Genomic DNA, 10278 nt, shown 5'->3' with positions numbered 1-10278 from the left:
GTGACCGTACTATTGACTATCTCCGACACGGCCATAACTGACATACACACGTCCTCGTGTGGCTACACATTGTACCTGGTGACAGAAGAAAACAAAACTGGAGTAACTTTTCAGCTCGGCCTACCTGACCACACGATTAGGAATGACAACATAATTTTAAACAAAACAGAAACGAAATGTTTAGAAAGAATGCCACAATCTTAAAATCAATCGAAATCAGATCACACAATCTCGAATCAATGCACCATGTAATGATCCAGACAGACCTAAGTCAATCAGGAATCGATAGGCTCCAGTGCTTCTCACTGGGCGTGTCAAAGATCAGTCCTTCTCACTGATATGATTTAGAATTATCAGTCCTTCTCACTGATAAGTTGTCACAATGACGATATCTTTGACACAAGCATTCCAGTCTTTCTCACTGGAATACTCCTAGGATCTACCCAAGGGATATCAGTCCTTCTCACTGATATGGTAAGGTAGGAATTGCATCTGAACAATGAACTTTGCGATGGAATTAGTAGCATTAACTTGAAATAAAATCAGCGAAATCAATTCGCACAAAATCAGTCACAATTATCAGTCAGATACAATTATCATGCGTGCACTAATTAGAGTTCGATGAAGTAGGCAGGCCTCCTGGTAGGCAGCTGGGATGCTCCATTCAACGTCGTAATTTTCTCGCCATATTGCTCAATAACCACCGTCATTGTTGAAACATGAAAAAAAAGACAAATTCGGTTAATTTTTTAACATACCTTCAATAACTAGCTTGACATTTAACAATGGAAACGATACCATTACCATAACCGTGGTTACCATACTTGTACCTTCGCTGAAATTCTTAATTCAAATTATCGACGTTCCATTTTTTTTTTTTGTTAGTGGGTAGAAATTTATCTTCGCATGGCGAATTCGAAACGCATGTGGGCATTTGGATTGCATCCCACTTCTGATGTCAGAGGCGCCATCAGGATGGCTGGCACTATCGTCCGACATCAGTTAGGGAAATCAAGCAAAGAGATAACTCAAACAGAACTCAACACTTAGAAACGTTTATTCAAATTACTAAGAACAAAAGACATCCCCCAAAACGCCCGCCCTTCGCCACTTCCTATGTGTTTTGGCTGGGAAGAAGAAGTGGCGGAACAAACTCCCCAGCAACACATGTCTGTCTGTCAGGTTAGAAGAACCTTTACATTTGAATCTACAACGGTACTACAACGCTAGGCAATAACACTAGGTACACTAGCCGTGACGTAAGGCAGTAACGCGACGACTCCAACGAACACTCGATGAAGACTCGACCAAGACTCAACCGAGAGTGAACTAAGACTGAGCTCCGCGGACGCCGCGCTGACCGCCACGACTCCGCCAAGCGCGCCAAATTGTTGTTTCACCGAACACGCCACCAGAGGGCGCGCTTGCGGCTCGTTCAGTGACCGTACTATTGACTATCTCCGACACGGCCATAACTGACATACACACGTCCTCGTGTGGCTACACATTGTACCTGGTGACAGAAGAAAACAAAACTGGAGTAACTTTTCAGCTCGGCCTACCTGACCACACGATTAGGAATGACAACATAATTTTAAACAAAACAGAAACGAAATGTTTAGAAAGAATGCCACAATCTTAAAATCAATCGAAATCAGATCACACAATCTCGAATCAATGCACCATGTAATGATCCAGACAGACCTAAGTCAATCAGGAATCGATAGGCTCCAGTGCTTCTCACTGGGCGTGTCAAAGATCAGTCCTTCTCACTGATATGATTTAGAATTATTAGTCCTTCTCACTGATAAGTTGTCACAATGACGATATCTTTGACACAAGCATTCCAGTCTTTCTCACTGGAATACTCCTAGGATCTACCCAAGGGATATCAGTCCTTCTCACTGATATGGTAAGGTAGGAATTGCATCTGAACAATGAACTTTGCGATGGAATTAGTAGCATTAACTTGAAATAAAATCAGCGAAATCAATTCGCACAAAATCAGTCACAATTATCAGTCAGATACAATTATCATGCGTGCACTAATTAGAGTTCGATGAAGTACCTAATCAACAGTAACTAAATCTCATTCAGCAGCTTGGGGCATCCTTATATCGTGGGCATACTTCTAGGTTCTATTACCAGTTAAAGATTTCAAAACATAGCGATCGCCTTCAAGTAACTCAAGAACTTTTTTTAAATTAAAACTAGGTCACAAACTTATCAACGAGACAGACGCCTCTCAAGGTTATTAGTGTCTTACGACAATTAATCACAAAAATAAACCAAAAATGGATCGGTCTCACCGGGTTTCCACTCAACGTGCGTGACTATGCACACATCGCTATAGCGCGCAGTACAGCGACTTTCGTGAACGTGAAGCCACGGAGATGCACGATCACCAACACTCCGAACTCACGATAACACACGACACGCTGGGCTCCTGGTAGGCAGCTGGGATGCTCCATTCAACGTCGTAATTTTCTCGCCATATTGCTCAATAACCACCGTCATTGTTGAAACATGAAAAAAAAGACAAATTCGGTTAATTTTTTAACATACCTTCAATAACTAGCTTGACATTTAACAATGGAAACGATACCATTACCATAACCGTGGTTACCATACTTGTACCTTCGCTGAAATTCTTAATTCAAATTATCGACGTTCCATTTTTTTTTTTTTTGTTAGTGGGTAGAAATTTATCTTCGCATGGCGAATTCGAAACGCATGTGGGCATTTGGATTGCATCCCACTTCTGATGTCAGAGGCGCCATCAGGATGGCTGGCACTATCGTCCGACATCAGTTAGGGAAATCAAGCAAAGAGATAACTCAAACAGAACTCAACACTTAGAAACGTTTATTCAAATTACTAAGAACAAAAGACATCCCCCAAAACGCCCGCCCTTCGCCACTTCCTATGTGTTTTGGCTGGGAAGAAGAAGTGGCGGAACAAACTCCCCAGCAACACATGTCTGTCTGTCAGGTTAGAAGAACCTTTACATTTGAATCTACAACGGTACTACAACGCTAGGCAATAACACTAGGTACACTAGCCGTGACGTAGGTAAGGCAGTAACGCGACGACTCCAACGAACACTCGATGAAGACTCGACCAAGACTCAACCGAGAGTGAACTAAGACTGAGCTCCGCGGACGCCGCGCTGACCGCCACGACTCCGCCAAGCGCGCCAAATTGTTGTTTCACCGAACACGCCACCAGAGGGCGCGCTTGCGGCTCGTTCAGTGACCGTACTATTGACTATCTCCGACATATGAAACAATATCCATATTATGTTAATGTTACAATGCTGACGTTTTGTGTTCTGAAGATTTTCAACAATTTCAACTTTCCAAACTAGTACAAGTGAGATTAAATTATTGTAACTTCTAATGTTTGAAAAAACTATTTTACTCAATTAAAAGCCAGCTTTAGGTACCTAAATGTAAGCAATGACTTTGTTGTAAGTTTCAAAAGTCAATTTTACAAAACTCTCACACAATAAATCAAGACAATAAATTAGAATGTAGGTAAATACCTACACACACAATTTAACTCTTAGGAACTAATATAAAATTCATCGATAATCTTCACCCACACTTCACAATGAATATAATCATGCTCTTGGTATTTAAACTTTTCAATTACGCGTTGTTTACTTGAATTCGAAGGAAAGCATACAAAAATATGAAATATTGTGCTAAAAATACAATAAAAAAATGATAATGAAAGGTTAAAGGCTAAGCTTAATATCTGCCCTAAAGATAGACTTGTCAAGTCATATCCTACATATAAGAACAGGATAATAACATTTTAGATAGGCACTGTGAATTCTGTGCAAAACAAAAAGCAAACAAGATATTGTACATACATTTACCTAATAAATTGTCATAGTTTGATTTAAAACATTGACTTTCAAATTCAGTCGTGTGAAATTTTTCCGTACAAACAGTTACCATGGCAACGCTCACTGTTTTTTCTGTTTTTTTTTTTTTAATTTAGGCTTCTTATTTTCCATTTTAGGTCTTTCATAATACCTATTTTTTAATTCTCGGTCTGTAAAAATGCGCCTGTGATTGGCTGAAGCGCGTGTAAAAAATATGAGAAATGCCATTTATTCATCCTTAAAAAGAAAATAAAAAGTAAAATTTAATGGCATCTGTCACATTTTCGCAACGTTTTAGGCCATTATGTCATCCAATGTCATCTATATAGGTAATTGAAGAAGGTTGAATGCAGCCTCTTTTGACTTTGACATTTGCAAGATTACACCAATTTTTTTGTACTTATGTTATAAAATAAATACTATTTCATAAATATAACTTCTGTTAGGTACGTGAAATCTGCTGTGCGTTGTTTAACCTTATGCTGATGTTACTTTGACGCGAGCTCCTCTTTACATACCTACATATGTACACCATCTCGGTACCTAATGATACAACGTTTTCACGAATTTCAGAGTAAAAGCTTTAAACCTTGAAACTCATGTACCTATATTTTATTTATACCTCGTCTCAAATGTTTAAAATATGTACTGTCGATTGTAAGCGAGGTTGAAGAGTGTCGTAAGACTCCAATATAAAACAAAACTTTAGACAGCACCCGTACGTGTGACCTACTTGGATTATTTTATGCTGAAATCCCGTGTCAAGGTTTTGTATATCTGTATTATTTTGAAATCGTAAAAAAAGCATTTTGAGAATTCCTAATCATGTTATATTTATTTTATACGTAGGTACCTAATATATGTACAGGTACGTATGATCTGATCATAAAATCTGCAATCAAAATAACTCCAACGATAGGCAGGCATGTAGGTACCTACGTGTAGGCGGGATAAGTTGTTACATCCCGACCCGTATACCACAGGGTTTATAAATGACTTTCCAAAAAACTTTTCCATTTAACTTTTACCGAAAATGGCTTTTTGGATCTGAATTTTGAAACTGCTGCAACCGCTAAGTACCGCACATTGTCCGCAGCTCTTCACAAAGAATGAGGGTGTTGTCGAACAATTGTTTTAAATTCCTTTTTAATAAAGAGAATATCAAATTATTTCCACATCTGTCGCGTATTGCGCACAATTGCCTAATTTAATAGAGCAGGATCGACCCTTATTTGAATAATTTCCATTAGCTAAGGTTCAGTTTATTATCCACGTGATTTACATAATATACCTACAGTTGCGTATGTTTGTTTACGCTTTCTCAGCTGAAAAACGTTCACTGCTGCCTCTGCCAAGGGCCACTTTGCTCGGGAGAGCGTAGCTTCATCATCCGTCCATCTCGTGAGGGACGACAACTTACGTATTGTGAAATACCTTTTTATGAACGAGTGAAACCGCTGGACATAATTACACAGTTATTACTTAATGAGCACTCCGCACCATCACCGCCAGTTAATGAACCACAAATAATTTAATATAGAGAGCGGTCACTATACATAAAATACAATGAATTATTTAATTCACCTTTTTGCTGACAAAAATTAACGTTTTAAATAAAGAGTTGCTAATATTCTGAACGTTAAAAGCCAACAACTTAAATATTACCTAATTATGTTTCAGTTCTCATCATCAGATTAGGAATACACGCATCTTTTATATCTATTATCATTATTGCTACCATTGTTTAGTCACTGTAACACCACACATGATTTATCTAATTAAGTGAACACAGTGTCATAATGAGGTTTAGTTACATAATATACTAATAACATAATCACTGTGTGTTGTGGTGAACAAACAGTTCGCTACAACTAGTGTAGTCGCGAGAACTGAACCCAGCTGACACTGTCATACAGACAGAACTACATAGAAACTGAACAAAACATGTTGTAGTCTAACTATAGAACCGAGACAAAACAAATGATGTACAGTTATAGAATTCCTAGAAGTGAGGATCAGGTTGATGATATAAAAAGAACGACTATAATTAGCCAATATTGTATCATCCATTAGCAACAGTATAGGTACCTATATCTACACCCTACTTAGGTAGTTAGGAATCTTGTCAAACGGTCAGTTAGGAAAGGTCTAATTCATTAAAGATTCATCGGTCAGTATGTCTATGTACGGACATCCGCAGTAGGTATTAATAAAGGTCCGCGCGGTCAAGCTTGTGTTTAATCTCCGGTTCGGCTAATTGTCTACAAGTTTCTGGAGTGATTCATGGAGCGTCACATTTTGTGGTAGTTTCAGTTCACTCTCAGACATGTTGACTAGTTTTTATTGATTAAATCCGGAAGTTTAGTATCATAAAAGCCCATTCCTGAGCTTAGATGACGAATTTATGTATAACACACTGTTTCCTTTGTTCCTGATAATTGTGATGAAATCAATGCCATGCTAGCGTGGGGTGTAATCAATTCAGCTGGTCGGTATATCTGGCTTCACATGTAAAGCCGAATTGATCGCCGTTTTACCAATATTTTGAGATAGCTGTTAATTTATTTTAGGCCCGCGTTGACTGCCCCCATGAAAATAAGGAAAGTATACTGAATATACGAATGTAGGTATACCTATTTATTATTCTCATTCATTTTGGTGGATCAATTCGTTTTGATAATTGTACCCAATACCCAATACCCATTGAAACATTAAGCATAATTTGAACACGTAGTGACAATTTTAATGGGTTTGAGAAATGTTTCAATTACTCCAAGACGTCCTGTCATGACTTTATGAGAACTCTCAGTACCTACAACAAATAATATTTGTACACAAATCACTCCAAACATAATTTCCTTGAGCGAATGTGACTCATTTCCATACTTTACATAAACCTCTTTGAGTCAAAACCAACATTTCATATTAAGAGAGACACCAATCAGCATCTCTAGTGTACAATACAAACACAGGGACCTATATGGAAAGAGCTGATAATACCGTCTCCGTGTGAGACACGGGACGTGTGACGTCACACAGCAATATTTATATTTATATTTATTTATTTAAATCAGGCATCAAGGCCCATAGCAAACACTATACATAAATATTATAACATTAAAAATAATATACTAATACATATTTTATACAAACAACTTAAAAACTAATGCACACGAAGTGTCGGCGTCGTGTTAAGGTGCGTACGGATTGCGCGTTCCTGTGTTACGCGTAGTTGGGAAACACTATCCACGCGTACATTGGATACGCGTACAGCTCCTGTACGGACCGCCGCGAACCTGTACGCGAGGCCAATCGATCCAGAGCGTTCCGCGAGCCCCAGTCATTCGCCATGACTCCGACAAACTTGTTACTAAACTTTTTTTGATTTTGCTCCTTTCTTTTCTATTAGTTGCTAATAAAGTTGTCATCTTTTTTTTTAATTCACCTATTGGAATGTTCAGTTCATTTGAAATTGCCTTCCATGCATCTTGGCGTAAATCGTTATTTCGATAATCAGTTAGTGTGCTATCCCACAAGACCCGGTGAAATTCATAAAGTTGAATCAATCTAATAATATTTTCATTATTGAAACTCTAAGAATACGCGTGATTATTCATTTTGCCGTCCAAATATAGCGTAGCCGGCCGCGCGCGTCCTCTTTGACGCGCGACCAAAAACCGACAGACGGTGGCTCGCGCTGCGAGTTGGCTCGCGCGGTACGCGTACCCCAAGAGTGAACGCGTAGCTGCAGGTATGGACTAGGCGTTCCGGATACGCGTAAACTGAGTACGCGTACCAGGGTACGCGCAATCCGTACGCACCTTTACGCTGCGAGGTGTCGCGTAGCCATCCTCGGAACCTCCGATAGACGACACCCTTCGGCCAAAACTCTTCCTTAAGGAATGTGTCGATGTGATGAGTTGGAACTCGCACCATAAACGAATTGAAGTTCGTATTGTGGCGCGACTCCAACTTCGCCACCCTCAAGGTCCAGTTTATACCACATTGCTGTACTCACGCGTGGCAATAACAACTCTGTGCAGTCGGTTAGTGCGGGGGAAAGTTTCAACTGGAGATGTGTTGACTACTTGTTAAACGTTAAAGTTTTAAATGTTTTGTAATGAATTCTATTACAACTATTTTGTAGCTGTTGTTGCGAGTGTTATACTTAGCTATGTATAGGTAACAGCAAGTATGTGGGTCTCTATTAGAAGGTGCGTTGTTAAATAAAGCGTAAAGCTTGTCACCTTTTAAAACTGTCTGAACAACTCTCAAGGTTTACTTAATGTTCAAAATACCAAATGTTCTTAGCTCTAATAATATTACAAAATGTTGTAGGACCGAATATCGATTCGAATCTAAAAGTCGGGATCTTGTTATCCCGGCGGGAAATCAGTGTAACCGATAACATCAGACAACGTTTATCCTGAAGTATTTGCCTAGATAAACAAATTGCTAAGATTCAGTGGAACTAAATCAATTGAGAAAGTCTATCACGTAGGTAATTGCTGAGAAGTGGTAGGCGTTTGTCCTATAGGCCCGATGCGGGAACCGTTGAGATTACGCAAGTGACTCAACCATACAATATTCAGCTAACTAGGATATCTTAAGCTACTGCTTTAAACAATGTCCTGTAAAATTCGCATGAAAAATAATGACAATTCCGAAGTTAGCCAGCCATTTGGTGCCTTGCGCATTTATTTTTACAGATTATTGGCAAGAAGTTCTACTTGAGCAAAGTTAGCAATCAAGTGGAATCGAGATAGCAGTAACGTGTAGCGAATTGCTTATTGTTTGCTGAGTCGCTTCAAGCGATGTTATGTTAACTTAATGCTTTGTGGCGTTGCATGCATGATTTCATTAGCGCACACAAAGCACAAACATCTGCAGGGTGCATAAAATAGTACTTTGTATAACAGACGTTTGCCACAATTGCCATAATTACCTACCTATAGCAAAACTGCAAACTGTAGGTACACAAATAAGTAATCTGTAAATAGTGATAAACTATAATGCATTCATTAAATCGCTGTAACAGTAGTAACCACACAGACATGATGGAATATTAAATATGATCAGAGTGCACTCTCCATAGTCTCCATTGTAACTAATGTTTAGAATTGCCATTGTCATTACGAGCTACACATACAATTTTCGCTTAGTAGGTAAATACATTGAATGTTGATGTTAAACAGTCGTTATTGGTTACAACCTCGCCCGTGGAAATTTCTTCCGACGTCTAAATAAAAAGTTGCCCTTGCTCATGTCCATTCTCAGGCTTTAGATAAGATCATAAATTCATAAGTAGGTAAGCTAACCAGTATTTGATGCGTTCCGTAGACTGTTAGTAAAATGGTAGATTCGTATTCGTATTTCATATTCTATTTTATTGCCAGATTCGTGTAAAAATAATTAAGGGCCACTGAGTAGTGATAATTTTAATTAGGTACCTACCTACCTACCTACTATACCTAGGTCTATAAACTAAATAAATATAGGTACTCAAATGAAAATCTTGCTCAATAGCAAATTAGTGTTTATAGGTATTATTATATTATTAGGTACTGCCAATTTCATTGAAGTCACGGGACTCAACAACGCGCAACGTCGCGTCGGCCCAGCAATCTTAAAGGTACATTTTGGAAGTAACCTGATGAATGCAAGTGCCGACCGCACGTGCAGGTACCTACTGCATGCAGTACTCTCTTGCTCCCTCACATATGATCCCCTCTCCCTCTCCCCTCTCCCTCGATGTGAGTTCTGCTGCTGCTTCGATCCCAAACGATCCCACGTTTAATGTGTTTCGAAAATAAATAAAAACCAGTAGTGCTACTTCGATACGCGCGGTCCACAGTTGCAGTCAGTAGCTCGCTTCGAAAACGTACCTTTAGAAAACTCAAACGAACGTTCGAAATTCAAATTGTGCACAAAATAGCAAGACACCACGCTGCCTATTCTTCATAATTTGAATAAATAATTTTAAAATTCAAAACAAATGACACGTCAATGACGTCACGCACGAAATGAAGGAGACAGGTATATGTTAAGAAAGAGAAAAAAATATGAAGCACATTTTAGGAATGACATAAGTCCAGTTGCTTGAGGTACAAAATGTACTTTAACACTAAGCACATAAGGTTGATATTACTTTGATAAGTTTAAAAATGTACAAGAGGCGGCACTAGTTTGGGCACCTATGTACTCTAAACTTGTGCTGCCTCTGGTAGTATGACAAGTAATTGCTTAGAAACGAAACTTGCATCGCGCGCGCGGTGCGCAGACATTTTTCCTAATATTCTCGAAACTAACAGCTTCACTAATCAGTTTTCCAGAAGACTGAGACAGTACCTACCTAATTACAAGCTTTCAGTATAAATGTAGATTAT

The 10278-nt window shown here is 38.8% G+C and overlaps 1 long non-coding RNA gene across 1 annotated transcript; it reads right to left on the bottom strand.

The window, feature by feature from the left end:
* Positions 1–1039: 1039 nt before the first annotated feature.
* LOC135118311 (uncharacterized) lies at positions 1040–3280 on the bottom strand. Its single transcript, XR_010277507.1, has 2 exons — positions 2310–3280; positions 1040–1513 (listed from the first exon to the last, which is right to left on the bottom strand). It is a non-coding gene; the product is annotated as an uncharacterized LOC135118311 (long non-coding RNA).
* Positions 3281–10278: the final 6998 nt, after the last annotated feature.

The sequence above is a fragment of the Helicoverpa armigera genome, chromosome 20 (genome assembly GCF_030705265.1).
Source record: "Helicoverpa armigera isolate CAAS_96S chromosome 20, ASM3070526v1, whole genome shotgun sequence".
NCBI classification, from domain to species: domain Eukaryota; kingdom Metazoa; phylum Arthropoda; class Insecta; order Lepidoptera; family Noctuidae; genus Helicoverpa; species Helicoverpa armigera.
Note: the sequence above shows the minus strand (reverse complement) of the source record. Positions and strands in the feature narration are given on the sequence as shown.